This window comes from Eurosta solidaginis, chromosome 3, assembly GCF_040869045.1.
Source record: "Eurosta solidaginis isolate ZX-2024a chromosome 3, ASM4086904v1, whole genome shotgun sequence".
Classification (NCBI taxonomy): Eukaryota; Metazoa; Arthropoda; class Insecta; order Diptera; family Tephritidae; genus Eurosta; species Eurosta solidaginis.
The window spans coordinates 96,626,556-96,652,283 of NC_090321.1; the positions used below are offsets into that span (position 1 = coordinate 96,626,556).

Genomic DNA, 25,728 nt, shown 5'->3' on the forward strand with positions numbered 1-25,728 from the left:
TTGAATAAAACTGAAAGATATTTAAGGCAAAGTATACAGCGGATATAATAAAAGGAAATTTGCCCCGCATTTTGAAATGTATTTCTTAATTTTTAATGCAGTACTTTTCTTTAAAATGCCTTTAAAATGATATATGTTGTTATGTCAAAATTTTTTTATGTAAAACTTATACTTATTTCAATTAAGTTGTTTTGTCAAAACTATTTTCTACATAAAATAGATAAAAATTTCCACCTATTTTAAAATAGGTTGTTTTGTAACACTTAGCCAAGCAAACAAGTGTGAAATAAGGTGAAACGTAAAAAACACAAAGTATATTTTTATGGAAATCCAATAACTTTTATGAATAGTTACATATGCATTTATTTAAAATATTAAAGTTTATTATTATTATTAAAATCTCGTTATTCATTTTCTTCGATTTCATCAATATCTGAGTCTACTTCCACTTCGCAATCGTCTTCAACTTTAAAATTTTTGTAGTAACAGTGGAACTCTGTATTTATAAAAGGTAACGCATCCAACAAGTCTTTCTTCTTGCTGGAAGAAATAGCCAGGGGTCCTGCGTAGCAATTATTTAACGAAAAATCCAAATTTTTTCGTCGTCTTTGATTAATATTTAACTCCTTGAAACTTTCATTACAGTCAAAGGAATTCTTATAATGCAATACGCCTGGTGTAGACTTTTTATACCGCAACCAGCGTATCTTTTTCCATTCGAATTTCTCGCCTGTGGGAAAACATAATTTAAAAGTGAATAAATGAAGTATATATTTATACATATCATCAAAAGTTTAAAATGCTGCCTCCGGGTTTGAAAACTTCTCTTTATGACTATATCAAAAAGAAATGTTTGCAGTGTGCTGGTTATTACATTTTTTAAATCCATTTTTGACAACTTGTGAGCCCGGGGAAAATATTTTCTACTATAACTTATGATAATATGATAATGCTTAACAGATTTGTAAAAGTAAAACGACTTCGCATAGTTTTACAGATATTATCGAAGTCTGAATGTATTATCAATCTATCTTCGCTGCAAGTTCGAAAACGATAAATCTAAGAAAAACGTTTAATAACGCTCTATCTCAGAATTTTTCTATAAATCCCATATTTTAGTGGATAATGTTTTGGGCTTATGCTAAAAAAAATAAGGTGTTATTAAAAAAATACTGGCATAGGGCGCTAAGAAAATCTTCATAAAGTTCTTTTAAGATATACAAATATAGTATAGTAGATTACTGAGATAGGGCCTTCTCGAAACGCCAGCAGACTTAAAATGATTTTTCACTCAGACTTTGATAAAATAAAGTACGTGTGTACCTGAGCTATTTGTTGTTTTCCAATTAAAGTTATTTTTTAACAAGCCGGAAAAATCAAAGAAGTCGTTTTGTTTTAGTTCGTGAACGATATACTTTTTGTTCGCAGCTACGATAAGGTTTGCCCAATCATGTGGATGTTGGATAGATCCTGAAGAATTTTTTTTCTGTTTTTCGATTTGGGCATGTACTGTGTCACATTCCATATGGGTGTGACCAACTACAAGAAATTTGTGGTCAATAGTTTCAATAGTTGTGCTTTTTAAAACTATTTGGAACATTGCACAGATATTGGCATTGCGATTTGGCCCAGGGCATGAGTAAAATAATGTATTTGACCATCGAAGGAACCGTTGAAAGGCATTTAAAAATACACGACCCTATATCATTTGATCCCCTATTTGCGATTGTCTCATTCCAAATGAAACAATGGGCTTTGTTCGTAGATCCCTCATGCAATGTGAAATTATATGCCCATAACGGACGCTTGTAAAAAAACATTGATGCATTTATATGTGGAGTCGGCAAACATTGTTGTAAATCCATTGAAAACATCATGACAGATTTGTCGGCTACAGCAAGTTGTTTATCGGCTTTCTTACAGCTATAGGCAAAGTCTGCTCGGTCGTGATGCTCTTTTGTAGTGACTTAAGACTAGATTTTTCTTCGGCGTCCAAAGAATTTTGTATTTTCAACATAAACTTCTCTCAAGTGTTGAACAAATCAAGCTGCGGCTTTTTGAATTTGATATTCAAAGAACGAAAAATTTCACAATATTTCGATTTTGAAACTGGATCAAGAATTTTTCCGCATACAGATTGTATAACTTCGAAATATTGAGATCACTTTGGAAGTACAACATGTTGGTGTGTCTACGGCTATAATGACTTTGATATTTTGGTATGCTGCTTATGTGCTCCAAAACTTCATTATACTTTTCGATTGAGAGTTTGTGTGATGGAGCGTGTTTTCCGCGGCGATCTCCCTTAATAAGTCCACCACACTCCAGCTGAACTTTGTATTTGTTTACTGTTTTGATCATTTGTTCGGTTTCCCCAAATATTTTTAAGAAACACATTTTACATACCCGATGTCTTGCGGAACTGATCTCAAAGTGATACACATAGTTATATTTGCGATCTCGAGGATTTGCTGATTTTCGAAAAGTTTCAGAATTTTGATACAAATTGTCGACGTTTAGTGTAGTCCCCCAAACTCCAATAATTTTTAAAAAGGGTTTTCTGCTGGTCAAAGTTTAGTTTTAAGTGACAGGTCCTGCGGCATTTTTTTAACCCTTCAATTTGTTTAGCTGGCATTTTTTTAATTTTTATTAGTATAGTACTCTTTACCCAAATTTTTGTTTTGCTTATTAATTTTTTTCATTTCCTTGATTCTTGGGGGAGAATCATTTTCTTCGGGTATATCCCAATTAGTACTATAACTTGCGACTAACTGATCTGTCTTCGATATTCTCCGAAGTAGAACTCAAATTCGACAGAGTAGATGGTACATAATCCGAGTAAAGAAAATCTGTCTCATAAAAAATATCTTCATTATCACAAGATTCTGGACTTTCTGTATCACTTTCACTGTTTTTCGTATTTTATTGTTGCACGTTATATGAATTTAGTATATCAATAACACCAGATCAAAAGATGTCATTGTCTCATTAGCCACTACGGCTCTAACACTAATCCATCATAATGAAAATATGGCTTTGACACACTTGGTTCTGATAAATTAACTAGATTTGTATTTTTAGACACTTTCCTAGTCATATCTGCCATCTGGCGTCCCCTTTGCATATTTAGTTTTAATGGTTTTATTGCAACCGAAATCACTTATTTTTGAAATTTTTTCAATACAGAACTTGGCAAAAGCACTTATTTATAGATAAAAAATATATTGAACACTCTTTTCACTTTTACAAAAGCACGTATTTCAAAATAAGACGTCTTGTTTTTTCAAAATTACCCCGATACTAATTTCACAAAACAAACTATTTCAATATAAGTTGCCAAAAAAATTAATTGTAATTTGACATAACAATTTATTTGGAAAAAGGTTGCTTTGTGAAATACGATTTTTATTTACATGGCCGCCTTAAATCGAAATAAGTTGTTATAGAAAAACTACAATGATTACAATTATTTGAAGTTTTTTGAATTTTCGACTTAACTGAGAAAAGTTGTTTCACCGACCCAGTTTGGAAAAAAATGAGTTAAATCGAAATAAGTTGTTATAGAAAAACTACAATGATTACAATTATTTGAAGTTTTTCGAATTTTCGACTTAACTGAGAAAAGTTGCTTTCACCGACCCAGTTTGGAAAAAAATGAGTTAAGTTGATTTTTCGGATACTGTGACTTTCTAACTAAACATCATAGAAATAAACCAGTAAGACCAAAATATGCATACTAATAGACAAAATTACAAGCAATTAATATCTAAAATATTTCCTATCTTGAGATAAGTTGTTTTGTCAAAACTCCACAGATATGTATGTTTAAAATATGTACATTAGTAGCTACAAGCGTTTGTACCTTTAATATGTATACTAATTTGACTTTTGCGAAAATCAAAGCGTAAATGAATTTATGAAAAGGAATTTATAGAAACAACAATATTACTTACATATGTTCGTTTGTGTTATCGTATGTAGGTTTGCTGATGCACTCCAGCGATGAAAGGCCTTCCAACGTTGTTGATGCTGCTAGCTGTGGAAATTAGTTGTTGGGAAGTAAGATCGCTTACAGTGGAACCTGAGCGTTCCTCAAGCCGTCAAATTTTATGATTCTTTAAACACTTAGAATTTCAAAGTTTCTTTTCAACTAAAACGCAATATTTTTATGCCGCAAATTCAAAACTGATTTTCTTTTAAGAATAATTTAATAATTACGTAAAATTTAAATTAGATCAAAGATATATATATATTTATACATTATATATTACTTTTTTTTCATTTAATATTTCTCAACCCGGAGCACTAGCTTAATTGTTTTTCGTTTGTATTTCCTCTGTATTCAAAATTTGTTCTTTTTTTTCATGTTTTAGGTATATCTGTATATAATTTTTTTCTTTACACAAAATATGGCTTTATGTATGATTTGTTTTTAATAACCCTCTTTTTTTTTGGGTTTCTCAACCATAACCTTATAGGTTTTCTTCACAATCTTTTTTTTTTCTTACGCCTCCTATTTTTTAAGTAGGAATTTTTGGATAATTCCTATTTATCCTAACTACAGATATGTTTAACACATTTTTCTTTCCTAAGCTTTCTCACTATGAACACAATCCTAGCACTACTTTTACACTATTTCAAATCACTGTACACTATTTTTGATGGTGGTGGCTGTATTTGTTGAGTAGCAGGAATATTTTTTCGAGCGAGAGCTATGCGGCTTATGTGCGCCTGGTTGCCAAGGAAGAGGTGACTCGGTATATGTTGCCGGAAATAACCCCGGATTGATGCTATGATATGATGATGTTCACCCTTTGAAGGGTGGTATCTATTCGGTCTCCGGAAAAAGTGGAGTTTTATAATGAAGGGCATGTACCCTTTTGATGTCCAATAGAAATTGATTCCACACACACCCTTACGTTCAAAGGAGTACCAATTGACCAAGTGGCGTAAAAGCACGTGCTGTGGTGATGGGTACGGTTGAAGATCTCGATTTGTTAAATGATGCTCCAAGAGGAGGCTTGTATTCTATGGGACAGAAAACCCTACTTTTAGAACGTTGAAATTAAACACTTTAAATTCACTAAATTACCTTATTAAAGCAGGAAAACGTCTAGCTTTTAAGGGAGCTGGTTCATTATACGTGTGGACTGTCCACCCACTCCAATGGTTTAATAAAAATTACCGCAAAGAGGCTAACTGTAGCCGTGCTGGCCCTTTTATACCCTCAGCTCTCTGCCTTTACGCTTCTGTTTTTGAAATTTTTATCTACTTAAGAATGGCTGTCTCTCAGTGTCAAATAAGTGCGCAATTGTATTTTGTTCAATATACTGATTGAATAAAGGACAGAGTTACCAAAGAGGTTTTGGTACTGAAAAAGTCTTAAGGCCGTTTTATCGCATGCGACAAATTTTGTCGCAAAAGTAATGCGATACAATGGTAATGTCGATTTAGCTTTAAGGTGACCATTACACAAGAAATAAATTTGTTTATGAAATAAATGTAGTAAATGAGCACGCAAATATTTTCCTGCGCTATTATCATCAGTTGTTTGTGAACGAAATGATTTCGAACGATAATAAAAAAAATTTTAAGTATACGATAACATACCGAAGGTTGTTATTTTGTGGCAGTATTTTTGGTACATTGGAAAATTGTTGTGGTAATTAGACATACATTTTCGTCAGTATTTCAATCTCGAAATACAGGAAAAAAGCAAGTATCATATAGGCATAAGCTATGTATATATAAATTTACATGTATTTTTTTTTTGTTTTGTTTACATATTTTTTTAAAAGTGTCATTTCCGTGAAATGTGCTTTAGTTTTGCAATAAATAATGAATTGTTTTGTACAAATATAAACTGTAGCTATTGTTTTCTTTGAAAAAAAATCTACCAACTTCTACCACTATTTTCATTTTTCGTCTACCAACATTCTCTTTTTAAAAGTCCGCGCACTGCTGTCCGGTGAATTGTTTTTGGATGTGACCTCTGTAAATTTATATTTCAGCACATTATTGAGTTCTTTAGTTAGAAGAGAGATAATTTTTATTATGTTAGCTGAGGCACTTAAACAGCTACTGCAAACAAAAACAATGCTCTTGCACTCAGTTGGGACATCGGCAATGTCTTTAAAACTCATATTCGCATATATTTTATGAAATTTTTCTTTACAAAATTTGCACAAAATACATTCCCACACATGACCAGCTTAAAGCAAAGAAATTATATCACATACAAATATGTAATCATCAGCTAAGAGTTGTTATTCACACATACACACGCATATAACTAAATAACACAGCAGGAGATACAACTGTTCTAGAAGAAGAAACGTCTTGACCTTAGGAGAAATATGCGAACGAGGCAACAGAGAGTATAAACGCAGCGTAAGCTGAGGAAAAACTAATCAGTTTGATTTAAACATGCTATTAGTTGTAAAGTACAATTGTGAAGTACTACTCCGAAAGTAATATAAATAAAGACCATTTTTCTATACTGAATATTGGAGTTATTTATTCGACAGTTCAGCGCTTCGAACTTTAGTAGAAGGTGCATGATTATCAGGAAATCCCCAGAATTCGTTACATTATTATCATTACCCACTCCAAATATATACCTTATTTCGAAATTGGGAATCTTGTGAACGATTTTTAAGCGGCTTCCCGGACATTTCGCGATTAAAGCTCTTCAAAACTATCCCCTGTGTAAGAATAACTTCTTCTATGATATATTTCGATCTATTTAACGCCACTGAGACTTTTTAAACTTGCACCCACTAATTCATAAAGATTAAAACATATTTATAATGCTTTCTAAAATTACCTCTTATTTATATTTGCAATTTTAAGGAATTTAAAAACCAATTTTATATTTTGTAAATAAGGGAGCTTGTAAATGTATATCTAATAATTATTATTTTAAAGTAAAAAGAAAAGCCCAAATCGTAAATCATTCTTTCTATTCAAGGTCAACAGCCAGTATTGTATTAACTCTTAAAGAATAAAATATTGCATTCATTAGCGCTTATTTTGTTTATTTTCCCACTGATTGAAGCTCATTCGTATGAAATTAATGAGGCCCTAAATTATAAGTTAGTTATTTGACTTGAAGTTGTTATGGTGATGATTTGGGTTTTTTATTGTTTTTGTTGGGTGGACAATTTTTTATGGTACGATTTGAAAACTGTTGAACTTAATAATTGGGGGAAATTTTGCCAATATTGGTTTTTAGATGACAGATATATCAGCAAAAATAAAGGCAGAGATGTATGTTGTCCGCCTATAATTTCAAAGCAACAACACATAATGACGTATAATTAGAAATTCGAAATAATTATAAATTCGTTTCCAGTGGTTTCAAGAGTTCTCTTCAACACAAGCAATAATCTTGGGAAACCTCAGCTTAAAAAGCCACATTAAAGAGCCCCGTCATGGAAAGCAATGGGGGTGTGTCATTGAAAAACTAGGTGTATGTTAAAGAGCCGTCGTATTATGCTATCTAGCGGTTATTATATCACAAGCTAAGAGCCCAATGAAATAACTTTGAATGAACTGGCTCTTTAATTGCTTATATAACAAAGGCAAATCGTTAAAGTTTATGGTAAAACATTTAGGTCTAAATATGTAAGTTAAACATTTGGTTTTGCTATTAGTTCTACTAAATTTTATATATCTAGCCTATTCATTAAGCTGTCCGTTTAAAGAAATTTTTGCTTTGCCGGGCAGAATATAATAAATTATGATCAAAAATAAGCTGTTCAAAAAATTCTTAGAACTGCTACGTTGCATTGGAAAATTTAATAAAACTATATGCCGGGGTGCAACACTTTAAATAAAATAATTGATAAACTTTAATTTGTTAACCATTTGTAACGTGAAAAAACTTAAAGAATTGAGTTATGTTGGTAATAATCTGTAAAAGTGTATTGGGTCTGGGATTTCGCGAAGTTACCGACTTTCGAAGAACGTCATTTTCGTAATATCCTAAAAATCTTCAGTTTTTTGTATGGAACTGCAAAAACGATTTTCACACAAATAAAGATCTTCTTCTTTTGCCCTAAAATTCTGCAACATAAGGTTTTTCAATCAGAAAAATAGAAGATATTCATACGTTTATGCGGGAAATAGAGCAGAACTTTGATTTGTATCAGGGGCGTAGCCAGAAAATCGCCTTGGGAGGGTTCAAAAAAAAAGATCTCTCGTTCGTTGCCGTTGTTACAGGAAGCGTACACAAGATTTTCAACAACATGTGAACATTAGGAAAAGCCACAGAATCGCATTCCTGTAATATTAATCATAGATAAATTGATAAAAAAAAAACAAAGTACCTCCTTCAGGAATAAGTAGAATTCATGCTTTTTGAGCCTATGCATGAGATCTAACGTATACGTATATAAAATTCAAAAGAAAGAAACTGATCGAATAGAAAAAAATTGTATTTAAAAAAGTCATACCTACGCGGAAAAACACTTATGTGTTTTTTACATTTTAAAATGAAAAACACATTATTTTTTCATTTATCAAATAATTTGAATTTTACATTTTTGAAATGTGTTTTTGATATGAAAAAAATTGTAGACTACATTATAATAATGCGTTTTCCACATGGAAAATAATGTCAAATTTGCATTATATTTCAAAATAGGAAATGTGTACTTCGAAAAAATGCTGTAAATTTAGTATTGTTTAAATGTGGAGAATAAAATGAAAGCACGAGAATTAGTATCGTTTAGTTCGGAAAACAAACAGAATCGTAAGCAATGTTTATATGTATGTTTATATGTAGCTTGTCGCCGTGACGGAAGGGAAGATTCATGTAAATATTCAGACGCATCGAGTTTTCATATTTGCCTTTTCATTCCGATGAATGTAATCGTGGTTGAGGCAAACGAGCAAACACCTGAATTGATTATATTCACGCATGCAATAAGTTGGTTGATTTTAAATCAATGTCGATTATGTTCGTTTAAGCAAGTTGGATCATTGAACACGATCATGTTGCCGTTGTTGCCGAACTTTGTTGTATTCGCTTTTTGCTATTCTCTGATATGTATGTAGATGGTCGTTAGGCAAATTTACAAGGAAACTTCTTTATGAAGTTATAGTAAAAGTTAACATCATGTACATTTGTATATTTAATAAATTGCAGAATTATTATGAAACAGAATATGATTAGAATATAAGTGTTGACTTCGTACATATATATGCTTGCATATTAAAAATATAATATCACCAACGAAGTAAATACGTAGCAGAATTATAAAGAAATTTAATAACATAGACATAAAAACATCAAATATTTGAATTGTAACGACCTCAAAAATCAAATGATCCTGAGGCAAGGGTGGGGGGTCGCTACGCCCCTGATTTGTATAGTAGTATGTTGCAAAATACCTCAATTTGTAGTAAGTATTTTGACTAAATTTCGATGTAATATTACAGGTTTATCAATTCCAGAACATTTTTATTCCAATTATCAGCAAATCGATTCAAAAATGGAAAAGTTATAGCGAATTTATTAAATGATATATCTACTTATCGATACTGTACAAAACATCACTAGAAAACTTGATACATAAATCCCACACAAGTATTCATATCAAATTTGTATGGAAAAAAGTTAATGTTTTGAAATAGGTTTTCCAATTACATGTGCTTTACAGTATCGATGTACCAAATGAAGCTATATATGTTTAATAATTCGGTATAATTTTGTTATTTCTGACTCGATTTGAAAATCGTTCACGTCAATGTGATGTGAAAATGATTGAGCTTTGCTACCTCACCAAAATCCATTTCAAATAACTGTTTTCTATTCATGTGTTTCGCAACTTATCAATCGATTCTGAGTTGTTCACTATTTCTCGCATAAGTCTAGAAATAGCTCATAAACTGTTGGTCTGATTGAAAAGCATTATATGGCGGAATGTTAGGGCAAAAAGACCTTTGATGTAGTGACAATCATTATCGCTGCTCTATATAAAAAACTGGAGATTTTTTGAGTAGCAAGAAATTACGTTTTTTTGTTTTTTGAATGTCACTAATTTCGCGAAATCTCAGACCTAATACAATTTTACCGAATCTTTACTTCATAATCGGATTCTGTGTGTGTTTTTTGTCACATAATAAATGATTAACAAACTCACGTTTACCAATTATTTTAAATACTCTGCTGCACCCTTAATGCATATGGTTTTAAAAATTTTCAAATGTAACGTGGCAGTTGTCTTCATTTTAGATCATTATTTATCATGTTCTGCCCGGTAAACTAAATTTTTGCAAAAAAAAAAAGATATAACGAACGGCTTAATGCACATACAAATACCAGTTGAAATCTTGTATCTACAAGATCATAAATATCATTTTTAATATTTAGTGAGCTATACATCTTGGCCACTTGACTATCTCGGCACTTGGCGAATATGCAATTACCATGCAATCGCATCATATCATCAATCTCTCTTTGCTCTCTCTTCACTGACCCAGCATATAATTTAGGTGTTTTTATTGCTTGTGTACGGTCATTAGTTCACGTCATCACAATGTGGAGTGGCCATGGATCAGTTGCAGATGCAGCAATCTTAAAGCACACCACTAATTCACTGCTTCCCTTCTCTTAGTCAAGTTGAAGTTTCTATTTAGCAGTATATGTCACCCTCTTTTATTTTATTATTTGAGCTCGTTTCCCCTATTCGTTCTATGTATTTAAAGGCGCGAAATGGACGCCGTATGTTGGCGTTAATTGTAGTTGCTTTGTACATTTATTCTGTTAAACAAAAATTTGTCTTTTTTTTTGTTCACTTTGGTCATTGTATTTTTGCTTGTATTTATCATTGCAGCTGACATTATTGCTTTTGTTGTTTAGCATAATTTTTCTAGTTGTTTATGGCTTTGAGGAGGGTGAGTAAGTCGCTTGCAAAATCAGTAACACAAATTATCTTGTTTTACGTCGCTGACTGCGTTGTGGCTACAATTATTTTTATTGTTGTTCATGCCATTATCCATTTTATTTTTGTTTGTGTAGTTGTTTAGTTTCTCTAAAGTTTAAGTGTTGCAACAGACTTTAAAATACTACATATCCTCTTTTTTCAGCTTCCTTTCCTCTCCCAGGTTTTGTCCACAACGAGACCGTGGGTACTATCACGCCTTTACGGCGAGAACCGTTGTTGTTGTATGTGTTGTTATTGAAGTCAACAGCAATTTTTACTCACAAAATGAATACAATAACAAACAAACACGGGGCAATATATTTTTGCATAATATTTCAGTTTTTCCTCTACTTTGCATTTCGCTTCGATTCTGTTCCTTACATTTATTCTGTTGGATTTGCAACACCAAAAAACAGAATAATTTAAAAACTTGTATTCCTCGGAAATGCCAATTAGGACTGTGATATTAACTGTAAGGTTTAATAATTTAGCTGTAAAGTTTTAATGTTAAAAATATATAATTATGTACAATATAGAATTCTTTTGTCGCAGACGAAAAAGCCTAATTATCGTTAAAGCTTACAATGAACTTATAAAGTGTTATATTTCTTTAGAGTCAATTTATTGTTTACTTTTTAGTTAATTTTATTAACCAATAATAAAAGCTTATTTTTAAAAAAGTTTTTTTTTTCTTTAATTTTATTTTTTACTTTTTAGTTCGCTTTATTAACAAGTAATAGAAGATTGTTCTTAGAAAAGCCTTTTTCTTAAATTTAATTTAAATATGCATTTTTTTTAATTTTTAATAGGGTAAAATTTTGTTTAAATTAGTTATGTAACCTTTACTTAGTTATTTGTAACGTTTCTCATCCTATCTATTTGTTTTAATGCATCAACATACTTTTTAGTTAATTTTATTAACCAATAATAAAAGCTTATTTTTAAAAAAGTTTTTTTTTCTTTAATTTTATCTCTTTCTTTAATTTTATTATATCATAATCCGAATATATTGGGACATATTCATAATCGAAATAAAATGTGACTAAGTTAGTTGAAGCATTTTTGACAGAGAGCACATATAAAATTGTGTCAAACAGTGTTAAATAACTTAACTTTGCCTATGCCGCGTTCTGTTTACAACTACTTATTGCAGATCTCTCATCTGTGGGTTAAATCTGTTTTAAAATAAAATTCCTACTTTCGCTTAGCTAAAATTCCATCGCCAAAAATCTGTAAAACAAAATAAAGTGCGCAGAAAAGTATGTAACACTTACCGATAACAGCCTAACGGCGTTAGCGTTCGTTGTATCACAGAATTTTTACACTTTGAAAATGACGGCTGTTGTTTGCAAGGTTGCATTCCTTTGAGTCTTCGTTTTCACCACCTGGATTAACAAAGTCATGAGCCTGGACATTCGTGCAATTTTAGTGATGAAAATTGCATGGCGCCAGCGCCAATGCGGTGCCAGCTCAATGGTAGCTCATTGACGAAATGACTCCAATCGAATTTTTGACGCTACTTAGTAGTGAGTGCGTAGTACATTTCACTTGCACTATTGAGTGAAACGAATTTTGTTTGTCAGGCACGAGTTTGGTGTTATTGGCGCTACTGACAATGATGACACTGAGCTGATGGCGGTAGCGCTGGTAGTTCAGCTTTTGAATCAGAGAAAGAATTGATGACCCGTGCAAATTATTATGGCTTTGGCCGTGTAAATTATTATGTTGCATTTGCACCAAATAAATGCTGCGGATATAACAACCGGAGTCATTTTTGAGTTGTATATTTTAAATTTAATGCAAATTAATATGGGTGTGTTTGAGCGGCCAAATAATAACAGTAGTATTGCTAAAGTGCTGCTAAGTTGATGGAATGTCGCTAATTTCCTAGCGATGATCAATAGATTTTCAATATTTCATTCAACGGACACGCGAAATTGCCACATCTGCTCAAATTTTCCAAGTTTTTCCATTCTTGATTTAACTTAAGCTGTTATGCCAATATTTTTCAGCCAGCTTTTTTCAAATAGGTAATTTTTCCAAAAACAAAATAAATTACAGAAAAGATTACAGAGTTAAACAGCCTTAAAATTTCAGCTATGTTGGTTATACATAGAAATACAACAGAGGGTTGTGTCTCCGCTTTTCACAAGCGTTGAGATTCACCACGCGTGATTCACCACGTCCAAATATCACAATCCACGGATAGGTACCGGCGGGTTTGTATGGGACTTAGGCTGTTATGCCAAAGTAAATACAAATGTTTACCGATAACTGTGTTATCGATTAATTTATCGAATTCTAACAAAGTAATATTGCATTGTCATCGGAGTTATACATGTGTGCAAAATTTCAGCTCAATCGGACACCGGGAAGTGTATCAAATTTAACTTGCAAGATTCCATTACAGACAACAAAAGTGAAACTAAATAAAAGCTTATAAATAAATAAAAAGAGTCATTCAAACAATAGTAGTACTTTTTATACTCAGTTGAGCAGAGCTCACAGAGTATATTAAGTTTGATTGGATAACGGTTGGTTGTACATATATAAAGGAATCGAGATAGATATAGACTTCCATATATCAAAATAATCAGGATCGAAAAAAAATTTGATTGAGCCATGTCCGTCCGCCCGTCCGTCCGTCCGTTAACACGATAACTTGAGTAAATTTTGAGGTATCTTGATGAAATTTGGTATGTAGGTTCCTGAGCACTCATCTCAGATCTCTATTTAAAATGAACGATATCGGACTATAACCACGCCCACTTTTTCGATATCGAAAATTTCGAAAAACCGAAAAAGTGCGATAATTCATTACAAAAAACAGATAAAGCGACGAAACTTGGTAGGTGAGTTGAACTTATGATGCAGAATAGAAAATATGTAAAATTTTGGAAAATGGGCGTGGCACCGCCCACTTTTAAAATAAGGTAATTTAAAAATTTTGCAAGCTGTAATTTGGCAGTCGTTGAAGATATCATGATGAAATTTGGCAGGAATGTTACTTCTACTACTATATGTACGCTTAATAAAAATTAGCAAAATCGGAGAAGGACCACGCCCACTTTAAAAACATTTTTTTTTAAGTAAAATTTTAACAAAAAATTTAATATCTTTACAGTATATAAGTAAATTATGTCAACATTCAACTCCAGTAATTATATGGTGCAACAAAATACAAAAATAAAAGAAAATTTCAAAATGGGCGTGGCTCCGCCATTTTTCATTCAATTTGTCTAGGATACTTTTAACGCCATAAGTCGAACAAAAATTAACCAATCCTTTTGAAATTTGGTAGGGACATAGATTTTATGACGTTAACTGTTTTCTGTGAAAATGGGAGAAATCGGTTGATGTCACGCATAGTTTTTATACACAGTCGTCCGTCTGTCCTTCCGCATGGCCGTTAACACGATAACTTGAGCAAAAATCGACATATCTTTAATGAGCTTAGCTCCCGTGCTTACTAGAACTCACTTTATCTTGGTATGAAAAATGAACAAAATCCGACTATGACCACGCCTACTTTTTCGATATCGAAAATTTCGAAAAATTAAAAAATGCCATAATTCTATACCAAATACGAAAAAAGGGATGAAACATGGTAAGGTAATTGGATTATTTTATTGACGCGAAATATAACTTTAGAAAAAACTTTATAAAATGGTTGTGACACCTACCATATTAAGTAGAAGAAAATGAAAATTTCTGCAGGGCGAAATAAAAAACCCTTAAAATCTTGGCAGGTATTAATATATAAATAAATTAGCGGTATCCAATAGATGATGTTCTGGGTCACCTTGGTCCACATTTTGGTCGATATCTGGAAAACGCCTTCACATATACAACTACCACCACTCCCTTTTAAAACTCTCATTAATACCTTTAATTTGATACCCATATCGTACAAACTCATTCTAGAGTCACCCCTGGTCCACCTTTATGGCGATATCTCGAAAAGGCGTCCGCCTATAGAACTAAGCCCCACGCCCTTTTAAAATACTCATTAACACCTTTCTTTTGATACCCATATTGTACAAACAAATTCTAGGGTCACCCCTGCTCCACCTTTGTGGCGATATCTCGAAACGGCGTCCACCTATGGAACTAAGGATTACTCCCTTTTAAAATACTCATTAACACCTTTCTTTTGATACCCATATCGTACAAACACATTCTAGAGTCACCCCTGGTCCACCTTTATGGCGATATTTCGAAACGCGGTCCACCTATAGAACTAAGGCCCACTCCTTTTAAAATACTGATTAACACCTTTCGTTTGATGCCCATATTGTACAAACGAATTCTAGGGTCACCCCTGGTCCACCTTTGTGGCGATATCCCGAAACGGCGTCCACCTATGGAACTAAGGATTACTCCCTTTTAAAATACTCATTAACACCTTTCTTTTGATACCCATATTGTACAAACAAATTCTAGGGTCACCCTTGGTCCACCTTTATGGCGATATCTCGAAACGGCGTCCACCTGTGGAACTAAGGATTACTCCCTTTTAAAATACTCATTAACACCTTTCGTTTGATGCGCATATTGTACAAACAAATTCTAGGGTCACACCTGGTCCACCTTTGTGGCGATATCTCGAAACGTCGTCCACCTATGGAACTAAGGATTACTCCCTTTCAAAATACTCATTAACACCTTTCTTTTGATACCCATATCGTACAAACGCATTCTGGAGTCACCCCTGGTCCACCTTTGTGGCTATATCCCTAAATGGCGTCCACCTATAGAACTATGGCCCACTCCCTCATAAAATACTCTTTAATGCCTTTCATTTGATACACATATCATACAAACACATTCCAGGGTTCCCTCGTTTCATTTTCCTACATTGTTATTTTCCCTTATGTTGTCACCATAGCTCTCAACTGAGTATGTAATGTTCGGTTACACCCGAACTTAACCTTCCTTACTTGTTTTTACTGCATTTTTGCCGCTCATGCACGATATTTGGCTTTTGTCAACTCTTTTAAATTTGTCTTGTGTGCTTCACAAATTATTAACCTCTGAATAAACAAAGCACTGTTGCCTACAAATTTATAAAATGTTGTGCATGTAAATATCTTTTTAATCAATTTTTACGTTTTAGTTTATTTAATAATTTGAAGCCGCCTGCTATGATTGAACTGTTGACAATCAATTTTAATCAAAGCCATGCCCTTGGTGTTTGTGCAACTTCTCCCAATCGCCTTCCTTGCATAGATTTTATTCTTTGAACAGTACATATTTTGTATATTTGTTTGTACCAAATCTAAGCTTTTTGTTGGCAGGTTGAATTCATGAACTGGTTTCGCTTTGTTTTGTAAACATATAGACTAGAAGTAGACGTAAGGCTCGATAACCTCCGAAGAGATTTTTGGTCAAACTTCTCTTTCAATTTGCGTCGGGCTCATACTGGACTGGACTACTTTTTCTATGCCGACTCCGAACGGCATCTTCAAGGCAGATGAGTTTTCACTTAAAACTTAGAAGTACTGTCGAGGGGCGACGCAGCTTAGATCAATTGTCTTCTTCTCATTGAAAAATTTGTTTTGCTTGCCAGGGGCGTGAACCCAGAATCGTCGGTGTGGTAGGCGGAGTACACTACCATAACAGAATAATAAAAAAATTGAGAAGGAGCTAGTTCGCTTACCGCTCTACTCTAAAAATAGGTGCAATGGTAGCATATGTAGGTTTTAACTTCTTTTAAGTAAAAAAGAATTCAAAAGACAGTGCTGCGGGACGTGAATAAATTGTACCATTTAAATACCACACATTGTAGTGAGGCAGGGAATAGTTCCTTTTGCAGTTTAAGAACGTTAGGGAAATTAATTACCATCTGACGTTGTATGAAGGTAAAAATTCTTTAAAATCCAGTGAAAGAATAAACAACGTTTACAAAAGTTAAACAGTATACGGATCAGTAGGTCACCGGTAAAATGACGGAAGAAAGTGAGCATAGCATACGATTTTGTTGATGAAAATATTGAACGAAAGCCCAAAGCAAAGTTTTCAACTAGAAGTGGGTGACATACTTTAACAAATGCCGTAGAGAAATATGTATAGATATTGTCAACTTTCAACGGAAAATACATCAAGTTTGGTAAATGTGAACCGACCATACATTATGGTTGTTAAAGATATAAACACACTCAGTGCAAACACCGTAATTGTAAACAATTGTGGCCCAGCTCTATTCAAGCGTATGCGAATCTCATTGAATTTGCATATCTCGCACTTGAGGTGATTTCGCCTCACACACAAGCTATATTCTAAGCTTCATTTGCAAGCAATACTTTTAAACAAGTAGTTTCCATGTTTGTATTTCTATGCATCGCAGACGTAATCTCTATTACAACTCCCCAGAAATTATTCATTTTATACTGCCGCTATTCTAATTGCCAAATTTTTAGTAGGATGTAAATGTGGTACATGCATATTCACATTGATATCTCACATATACAAACAAATATATTACATAAATATGGATACACTTGTATGAATAAGTGAATTTATTTTTTATTTGGTTTGCTATATACTAGTTGCTTTCCCCACGTTTGCAGTCACTGACTGCAAACTGCTGGCTGCTTGCTGATCGGTTTGCTGTCGTTTGCTCGATAAACAAAGCTGGACATCAATGTTGCCAATGCTCGTTGAAATTGCATGCGATATGTACGAGCGATCAACAATAGCTAGAAATGTGTGGCGGAGAAGGATAGCCAATGGTCAACATCATCATCATCCATGGTAGTACGTACATTTTTAACATCTACACACATATTAATTGTCGAACATTCGAATGGTTGTTATCAGCGGTAGACCAGACGTGCTGCAGTATCCATTCATATTTATTCATTCAACATGCCACTCTTTGCCTCTGGCAACCACACACGTGACACTTCATTGACATTTTTCAGTGTTGCACTGTTTTGCAGATGATTTCATTTCCATCCTTTTTGACTTACTCACAATTATACAAGTGTATCAATAGTTAAGTTGATTGGTTCATCCACCTCGTTGTTGTTGTAGCAATGCTCGCCCCACCTGATAGCGGCGACCGATCACAAATTTTCATCAATATCATCTAACGGGAGTCCAAGGAAACTTGCCGTTTCAACAGGGGTGGACCATAAGGAAAGGGGTGTTAGAGGCGTTGGTTCCACATTACAATTGAAGAGATGGTTGGTGTCATGTGGGGACACGTTGCAAACGGGGCATACATTTTGTATGTCGGGGTTGATTCTGGATAGGTAAGAGTTTAACCTGTTACAGTATCCAGAACGAAGTTGAGCAAGAGTGACACGCGTTTCCCTGGGGAGTATGCGTTCCTCTTCCGCAAGTTTTGGATAATTTTCGTTAAGCACTGGATTCACCGGGCAATTCCCGGCATAAAGGTCCGACGCCTGTTTATGGAGTTCACCAAGGACTTGCTTGTGTTTCTTCACTTCATACGGCTGGGTTCTCAGGTGCCGTATTTCCTCAAAATGCTTACGGAGATGACTCCTTAAGCCCCTAGGCGGTGCTGGTTCATCAATCAGATGTCTGTTGGGATGCCCAGGTTTCTGGGTATTCAACAGGAACTGTTTGGTCAGCATCTCATTTCTTTCCCTGATGGGAAGTATTCTCGCCTCATTATGCAGATGGTGTTCTGGGGACATAAGAAGACAGCCCGTGGCGATTCTGAGAGCAGTATTTTGGCAGGCCTGTAGTTTCTTCCAGTGGGTAATTTTTAGGCTTGGCGACCATATGGGTGACGCGTAGCACGTAATCGGCTGGCTAATTGCTTTGTATGTAGTCATGAGCGTTTCTTTATCTTTCCTCCAGGTACTGCCAGCGAGGGATTTGAGGATTTTGTTACGGCTCTGAATTCTCGAAACAATTGCGGCTGCGTGCTAACCAAAATGTAGATCCTGATCAAACGTCACACCCAAGATTTTGGGGTGTAGGACAGTCGGTATCGTAGTGCCATCGACGTGGATGTTCAAAATGGTCGACATTTGGGGCGCCCATGTTGTAAATAAGGTCGCGGAAGTGTCGGTGATAATGCCAGGTTTCGCGAGGCGAAAAAACTGGAGAGATCAGGGAGGTAGCCGTTTATTTTATTGCATAGCGTATCGATCTTTGGGCCTGGGCCTGTGGCCATTATTGTGCAGTCATCGGCGTAGGAAACGATTGTGACTCCTTCCGGTGGTGAAGGTAGCTTAGATATGTAGAAATTAAACAAAAGTGGGGATAGGACACCACCCTGTGGCACCCCTTGTTTAATTCTCCTTGGTTTTGATGTTTCGTTTCTAAATTGCACCGATGCCTGCCGACCACCCAGATAATTTGCGGTCCACCTTTTAAGACATGGGGGAAGGGTAGACCCTTCCAGGTCCTGCAGTAACGAGCCATGGTTGACAGTATCGAAAGCTTTTGATAGGTCTAGCGCTACGAGTACTGTTCTATGGTGGGGGTATTGATTTAAACCGCAATTTATCTGGGTGCTAATGGAATTTAGCGCGGTGGTAGTGCTATCATCCACCTCGCATTCATTTGAACATAGACACGCGAAAATCGCTAGTACCACAGAGATGCACTGGTTAAGTGGTGGCTTTTGGCATTTACATTTATCGCCAATCTCTTTCTTAGTTCCATTTCTTTGGCATGACTAACAGGTCTTTTACATTTGTCAAATGCGCTTTTGTTCTCGCTTTTTATTGTTTTTCGTTTGTTTTTTTTTTTTGCTGATATTAATTAACCTGACCAAAGCTTGGTGATTCAACAGTGTTGCTTAAAATGGGTTCGCATGTTTTATATTAAATAGTTATCACAAAAGTTCGGCTCGGTAACAAAGGAATGGCTCTTTATGCAATCAATTTCGTAGTTTGATACACCGCTTTTTGTTGGCCTAGGACAAATATCTAATGAAAGTGGGCGTAATCGGACAGTAGCCATACTCACTTTAAAGGCGCGAAGCCATTCTCTGACCTTAAAAAATACAAGTCCGAATTTAATTTTTATTTCCGGACTTAAAAAAAAGTCTGGATTCAACTTTTATTTGTAGAGTTTATCGCAAAAAGTTCGGAAAATAGAAAGGGTGCGTGATTCGTCAGCATAATACTATGAGGATCTACGGGATCCCAAATTTTCATAAAGTGTCATATTGCAGCTTTGCTATAAATTTATATCCACACTTTACGTTCATACACACATATACGTATATGGATTTTAAAGCAAGAAGGAAAGCATGTTTTTTTTTGTAAGTATTTCATTACAAATAGTTCCGATAACAAGAATATTCAATTAAAAACTCCCAAACAGTGTAAAAATGTTACGAGAAAAACCTTGTAAAACATCATGTATGTATATGAATACAAATATATGAACACGTACAGCTAAACGAAATAGTTATGTTATACACAGTTATTGACACCATCTACCAAACCATATGGCACCGCTATGCGCTCGTGTTGGCCATGGCGTATACGCAACAGTCTGCCAGGAATTACTTGGGTTTTAATGAAATGCCCATTGCTATTGAATTTGCTGTGCCCGTTTTGAGTGCTAATCAGGCGCGGATCTACGGGGGGGGGGGGGGGGGGGGAGGGGGGTCCCAAATATATTCAGATGTTCAATACTTAAAGTATTTGAAAAATAAAATTTTGTATGGAAATCATCAAGTCCAAGGTGTGGAAATGAAAATATCTAGCATGATTATTGCGGGCCATTTTTTTTCAACGGAACATCATAGAGAGTAATACTGTTTTCACACAGAAACTTAATGATCTCATTTCACCTGCTAATGAAATCGTAAATTTTTTGCTTTCACACAGAAGTAACTGCTCGATTAGTATGAAGGATGAGACAGACAATCATGGCGGAACGATACAAGGTGGGAGCATGGTGACATACCTACAAACAAAAAAAATTCCATGTACTTGTAAATTCGATGGACAAATGTCAAAATCGTACTGCGCCGGTAGATGATGTATCAAATCAAATAAAAAAGGTTATAATCAGCTGTTCGATGCGGCCACCTTGTATCGTTCCGCCATGCAGACAATGACATTTGCTTTGAAAACTAAGAAACGGAAACGGAAGCGGAACGCTGCCAACAGAGTTGCATTGTGCTTTTGACTTCATTAGACATTCGATTAGCTACTAATGAAATAATAATAGATTCGAATTTTGTAGGGAAGATTGAGCTCAATAAGCGTCTTAATGTAGAAAATTGCCTTTATTATTCAATAAGCCGTCTGCGTGAAATTAGTATACAATTTTGCGTATGTGGTTTTCCTTGCGTGCAAAAATGTGCCCCAGAACAATTTTTTGCGCGGTTTTTGCAATAATTTTAAAAATAGAAATTTATTTCACAGAAATAAAAAATGGCGGCCACCGTGGTGTGATTGTAGCCTGCTCCGCCTATCACACCGATTGCCCTGGGTTCACACCCCGGGCAAAGCAACATCAAAATTTTAGAAATAAGGTTTTTCAATTAGAAGAAAATTTTTCTAAGCGGGGTCACCCCTCGGCAGTGTTTGGCAAGCACTCCGAGTTATTTCTGCCATGAAAAGCTCTCAGTGAAAACTCATCTGCCACGCAGATGCTCTTCGAAGTCGGCCTAAAACAAGTAGGTCCCGTCCCGCCAATTTGTAGGAAAAATTAAAAAAGGAGTACGACGCAAATTGGAAGAGAAGCTCGGCCTGAAATCTCTTCGGGGGTTATCGCGCCTTACATTTATTTATTTATTTTTTATAAAAAATGTGCTCTTAAAGAGTTTTTAGTTACAAGCAAATTGGTGTTTGAGTTGTCGGTTAAATTCTAGTTGAGGGGTCGACTGCTAATACGCTACCACAAATATCGAGAGAACTGTCAAAAGACGCGTATTGACCTCGACAACAATAATCCGAAGGCGGAAAAGAAAAATTGTATCTCTGCCGGGAGATATTTGCAGTTGAAGTTGGCTATTTTCATGCGGTTACGTTAATGTTGTGGTACCCACAAAAAAAATTATAAACATAAGTGTTTTGCGCGGATATAGTTTTGATCTCCGAACCGGTGTTGGACCCACCTAGGGTAATTTTTTATAAGCGCGGCCGAAGGCCGCCAATGCAGAAAGGTGTTCTGCGCAAAAATACTATGGATACCACCCCCGGTTTCGGAGGAACCCGAGGGTCATTTTTCGGTTTTTGTTTAATATCTTTTGAACAAGTTAAAATTCTTCTTTTCCGCCTTCAGATTATTAACACTGAGGTCAATACGAGTCGTTTGGCACCTCTCCGTATATTTTTGGTAGCGTATTAGCAATCGACCCCTCAACTAAACCTTTTCCAGTTTAAGTTCAGAAATTTACAATTCAAGTTCAGAAAATTGCAATTCAAGTTCAGAAAATTACAATTCAAGTTCAAAATTGCCAATTTAAATACAGAAATTTACAATTAAAATTCAGAAATTTACAATTCAAGTTCAGATTTTCCAATTCACGTTCAGATAATTACAATTCAAGTTCAGAAATTCCAATTTAAATTCAGAAAACTACAATTCAAGTTCAGAAAATTACAATTCAATTTCAGAATTTTAATTTCATGTTCAGAAAATACAATTCAAGTTCAAAAAATTACAGTTCAAATTCAGAAATTTATAAGTAGGGTGTTAATTTTCAAAAGTTATTTTAATTAATTAGATTTATACTTATATGTTACTTGCGGAAGTGTTGATGCTTCGTTGACCATGTTGCTAAAATGGTGGCTGGGGTATAGTGTACCCCAAGTTTTCTTCAAGGTGTGTACATCCCGAACCTTGATGTCAAATGGAGGATAATTTTTTCCAACAAGTGCATGATGACGCTACGGCCAATAAAGTACTTCAGTCGAAACAACAGTTTGGAAGTAGTGGAAGGGAGAGACCTCCACAGAGTTGCGAAGGTGGAGGAAGAACTGACCTCTTATTGTGCTACCAATCGCCGTCAGTTACCGTGAAACAGGGAAAGCTGGCATGATTTGTTACGAAACTGCCAAAATCGCGATTAAGTGCCAATCCATGATGAATGATTATGATGGCGGATTAGTTGAGATATTTTGACATATGGCCCCAAGATATATGCAGACAGTACCTATATGTTACTTCTGGGAGTGTGGACGCTCCGTTGACTGTTCAAGTGGTCATATGCTCGTCATAACTGATGTCATACTCAGTGCAGATCAATGTTTGTGACACTAAGAATATAGCTGGATGGCATTGCAATTGCTTCTTATGAGAGAGTTTTTTCTTCGCTATCTCGCAAAATTGATTTAAACGAGTTAAGATGTACAATGCTTCCTTAACACATAGATACCAACTTACATATCTTTATTTCCATTGGATGAAAAAAATATACCCGACAAATTTTCTGAACTTGAATTGTAATTTTCTGAACTTGAATTGGAAATTTCGGTGGAGCCGAACTGTCAAAATCGGTGGAGCCTATCGGCTGCTATTCAACTTTAAAAGCAAAAGGACAATGTTTGTATGTTTAATGGTGTGTTCAACTTTACTTAAGATTTTTTAAGAGTTAATGAGGTTAACAATTATTCAATTATTATTTTGGTTTTATTGCCAGTAAATGTTTCCTTCTTTTCAGTTTTTCCCAACAAAACCAAAACAATAATTGAATAACAATTATCATTTTTTTTTTTTTTTGATTTATAAGCTAATTAATTCTTAAAAAATCTTAAGAAAAGGGACAAAGAAATTCAAATGGCGATAATAAATGATACAGTATTTTTTGGAAAAATCGGAGACGAGCATTTGTTTGTATTATCGATAGCTATCAAATAATATCTTTGCTGCTCAAAAATAAATTATGACGTTTTTCGGTGATCACTTTCAGAAATTTTCACTCTGTGTCTTTAAACATAACATTTATTTACATTGTTATTATTACATTGTTTTATTAAAATTATATAAGTGTGAAATGTACACACCCAATGATGAAAAAAGAACAAAGTAAAAAATACAAAAGTATTTAAAAACAGAATATATACATACTTTTGAAAATACTTTGAAATCGAAAGCTTACATTTTGGTATTATTAAGCGCTATACGCAGATCAAAAGCAGACATTCAAGAAAAATTTTGCATTTTTCTTGAGCATGAAAATAGCAGTAGGCACACAATTTTGGCATTTCACGACGCATAGCAATTTATACATGAATACCGCTTTTATAAAAATAAAACAAAATTTATGAAACTTTTTGATACCATTCCCCCCCTCACCAACATCCAAGCTCACGATCCGCCACTGGTGCTAATCCGGCAACATAGCTATCCCCATAAACATTTGTACACTGACATTAGGATAGCCCACTAAAAACATTATGGGTTTTTCAATATTAGTACGTGATGTCTTTGAAGATTTGATGTAAAATGGTTAATCGCATAGACAAAGAATGAAAAACTTTGACCCTTATACTCGTATTAAAAATAAACTTAGCGAAGCCTAGTTTTCAAAGTGAATAAAGTACTCCCAAATATATTTTGGTTCCAAAATTCAAACATCAGGTAATTTTAAATATAACAAGTAAGGAAGGCTAAGTTCGGGTGTAACCGAACATTACATACTCAGCTGAGACCTTTGGAGACAAAATAAGGGAAATCACCATATAGGAAAATGAACCTAAGGTAACCCTGGAATGTGCTTGTATGACATGGGTATCAAATGGAAGGTATTAAAGAGTACTTTAAAAGGGAGTGGGCCATAGATCTATAGGTGGACGCCATTTCGGGATATAGCCATAAAGGTGGACCAAAGGTGACTCTGGAATGTGCTTGTACGATATGGGTATCAAATGAAAGGTGCTAATGAGTATTTTAAAAGGGAGTGGGCTTTAGTTCTACAGGTGGACACCTTTTCGAGATATCGCAGTAAAGGTGGACCAGGGGTAACTCTAGAATGCTTTGTACGAAATGGGTATCAAATGAAAGGTGTTAGTGATTATTTAAAAGGGATTGGATCTAAGTTCTATAGTTCTTTTCGGGATATCGCCATAAAGGTGGACCAGGGGTGACTCTGTAATGTGTTTGTACGATATGAATATCAAATTAAAGGTATTAGTGAAGGTTTTGAAAGGGAGTGGCCCTTAGTTGTATATGTGAAGGCGTCAATAAAGCAATCCAATCACCATTTTTCATCCCTTTTTTCGTATTTGGTATAGAAATATGGCATTTTTTTCATTTCATGGGCGGATAGTCGGATTTCGCCCATTTTTAACACCAAGATAAAGTGAGTTCAGATAAGCACGTGAATTAAGTTTAGTAAAGATATATCGATTTTTGCTGAAGTTATTGTGTGAACGGTCGAGCGGATGGTCAGACGGTCAACTGTGTATAAAAACTGGGCGTGCCTTCAACCGATTTCGTCCTTTTTCACAGAAAGCTGTAATCGTCATAGAAGCTTTGCTCTTACCTAATTTCATAAGGATTGGTAATTTTTTGTTCTACTTATGGCATTAAAAGTATTCTAGACAAATTAAATGAAACAGGGCGGAGCCACGCCCATTTTGAAAATTTCTTTTATTTTTGTATTTTGTTGCACCATGTCATTACTAGAGTTGAATGTTGACATAATTTACTTATATGCTGTAAATATATTGAATTTTTCCTTAAAATTTGACTTTTAAAATTTTTTTTTTTTTTTAAGTGGGCGTGTTCTTCATCCAATTTTGCTAATTTTTATTAAGCACACTTATAGTAATAGGAGTAATAGGAGTAATGTTCCTGCCAAATTTCATCATGATATCTCCAACGACTGCCAAATTACAGCTTGCAAAAC

General features: G+C 34.6%; 1 protein-coding gene and 1 pseudogene across 1 annotated transcript in view; both read right to left on the bottom strand.

The window, feature by feature from the left end:
* The window catches only part of LOC137244194 (matrix metalloproteinase-2-like), an 830,051-nt gene that overhangs the window by 77,172 nt on the left and 727,151 nt on the right, over positions 1 to 25,728 (bottom strand). The gene's annotated exons all lie outside the window — the stretch shown is intronic.
* LOC137247284 (uncharacterized) lies at positions 362 to 6,674 on the bottom strand (annotated as a pseudogene).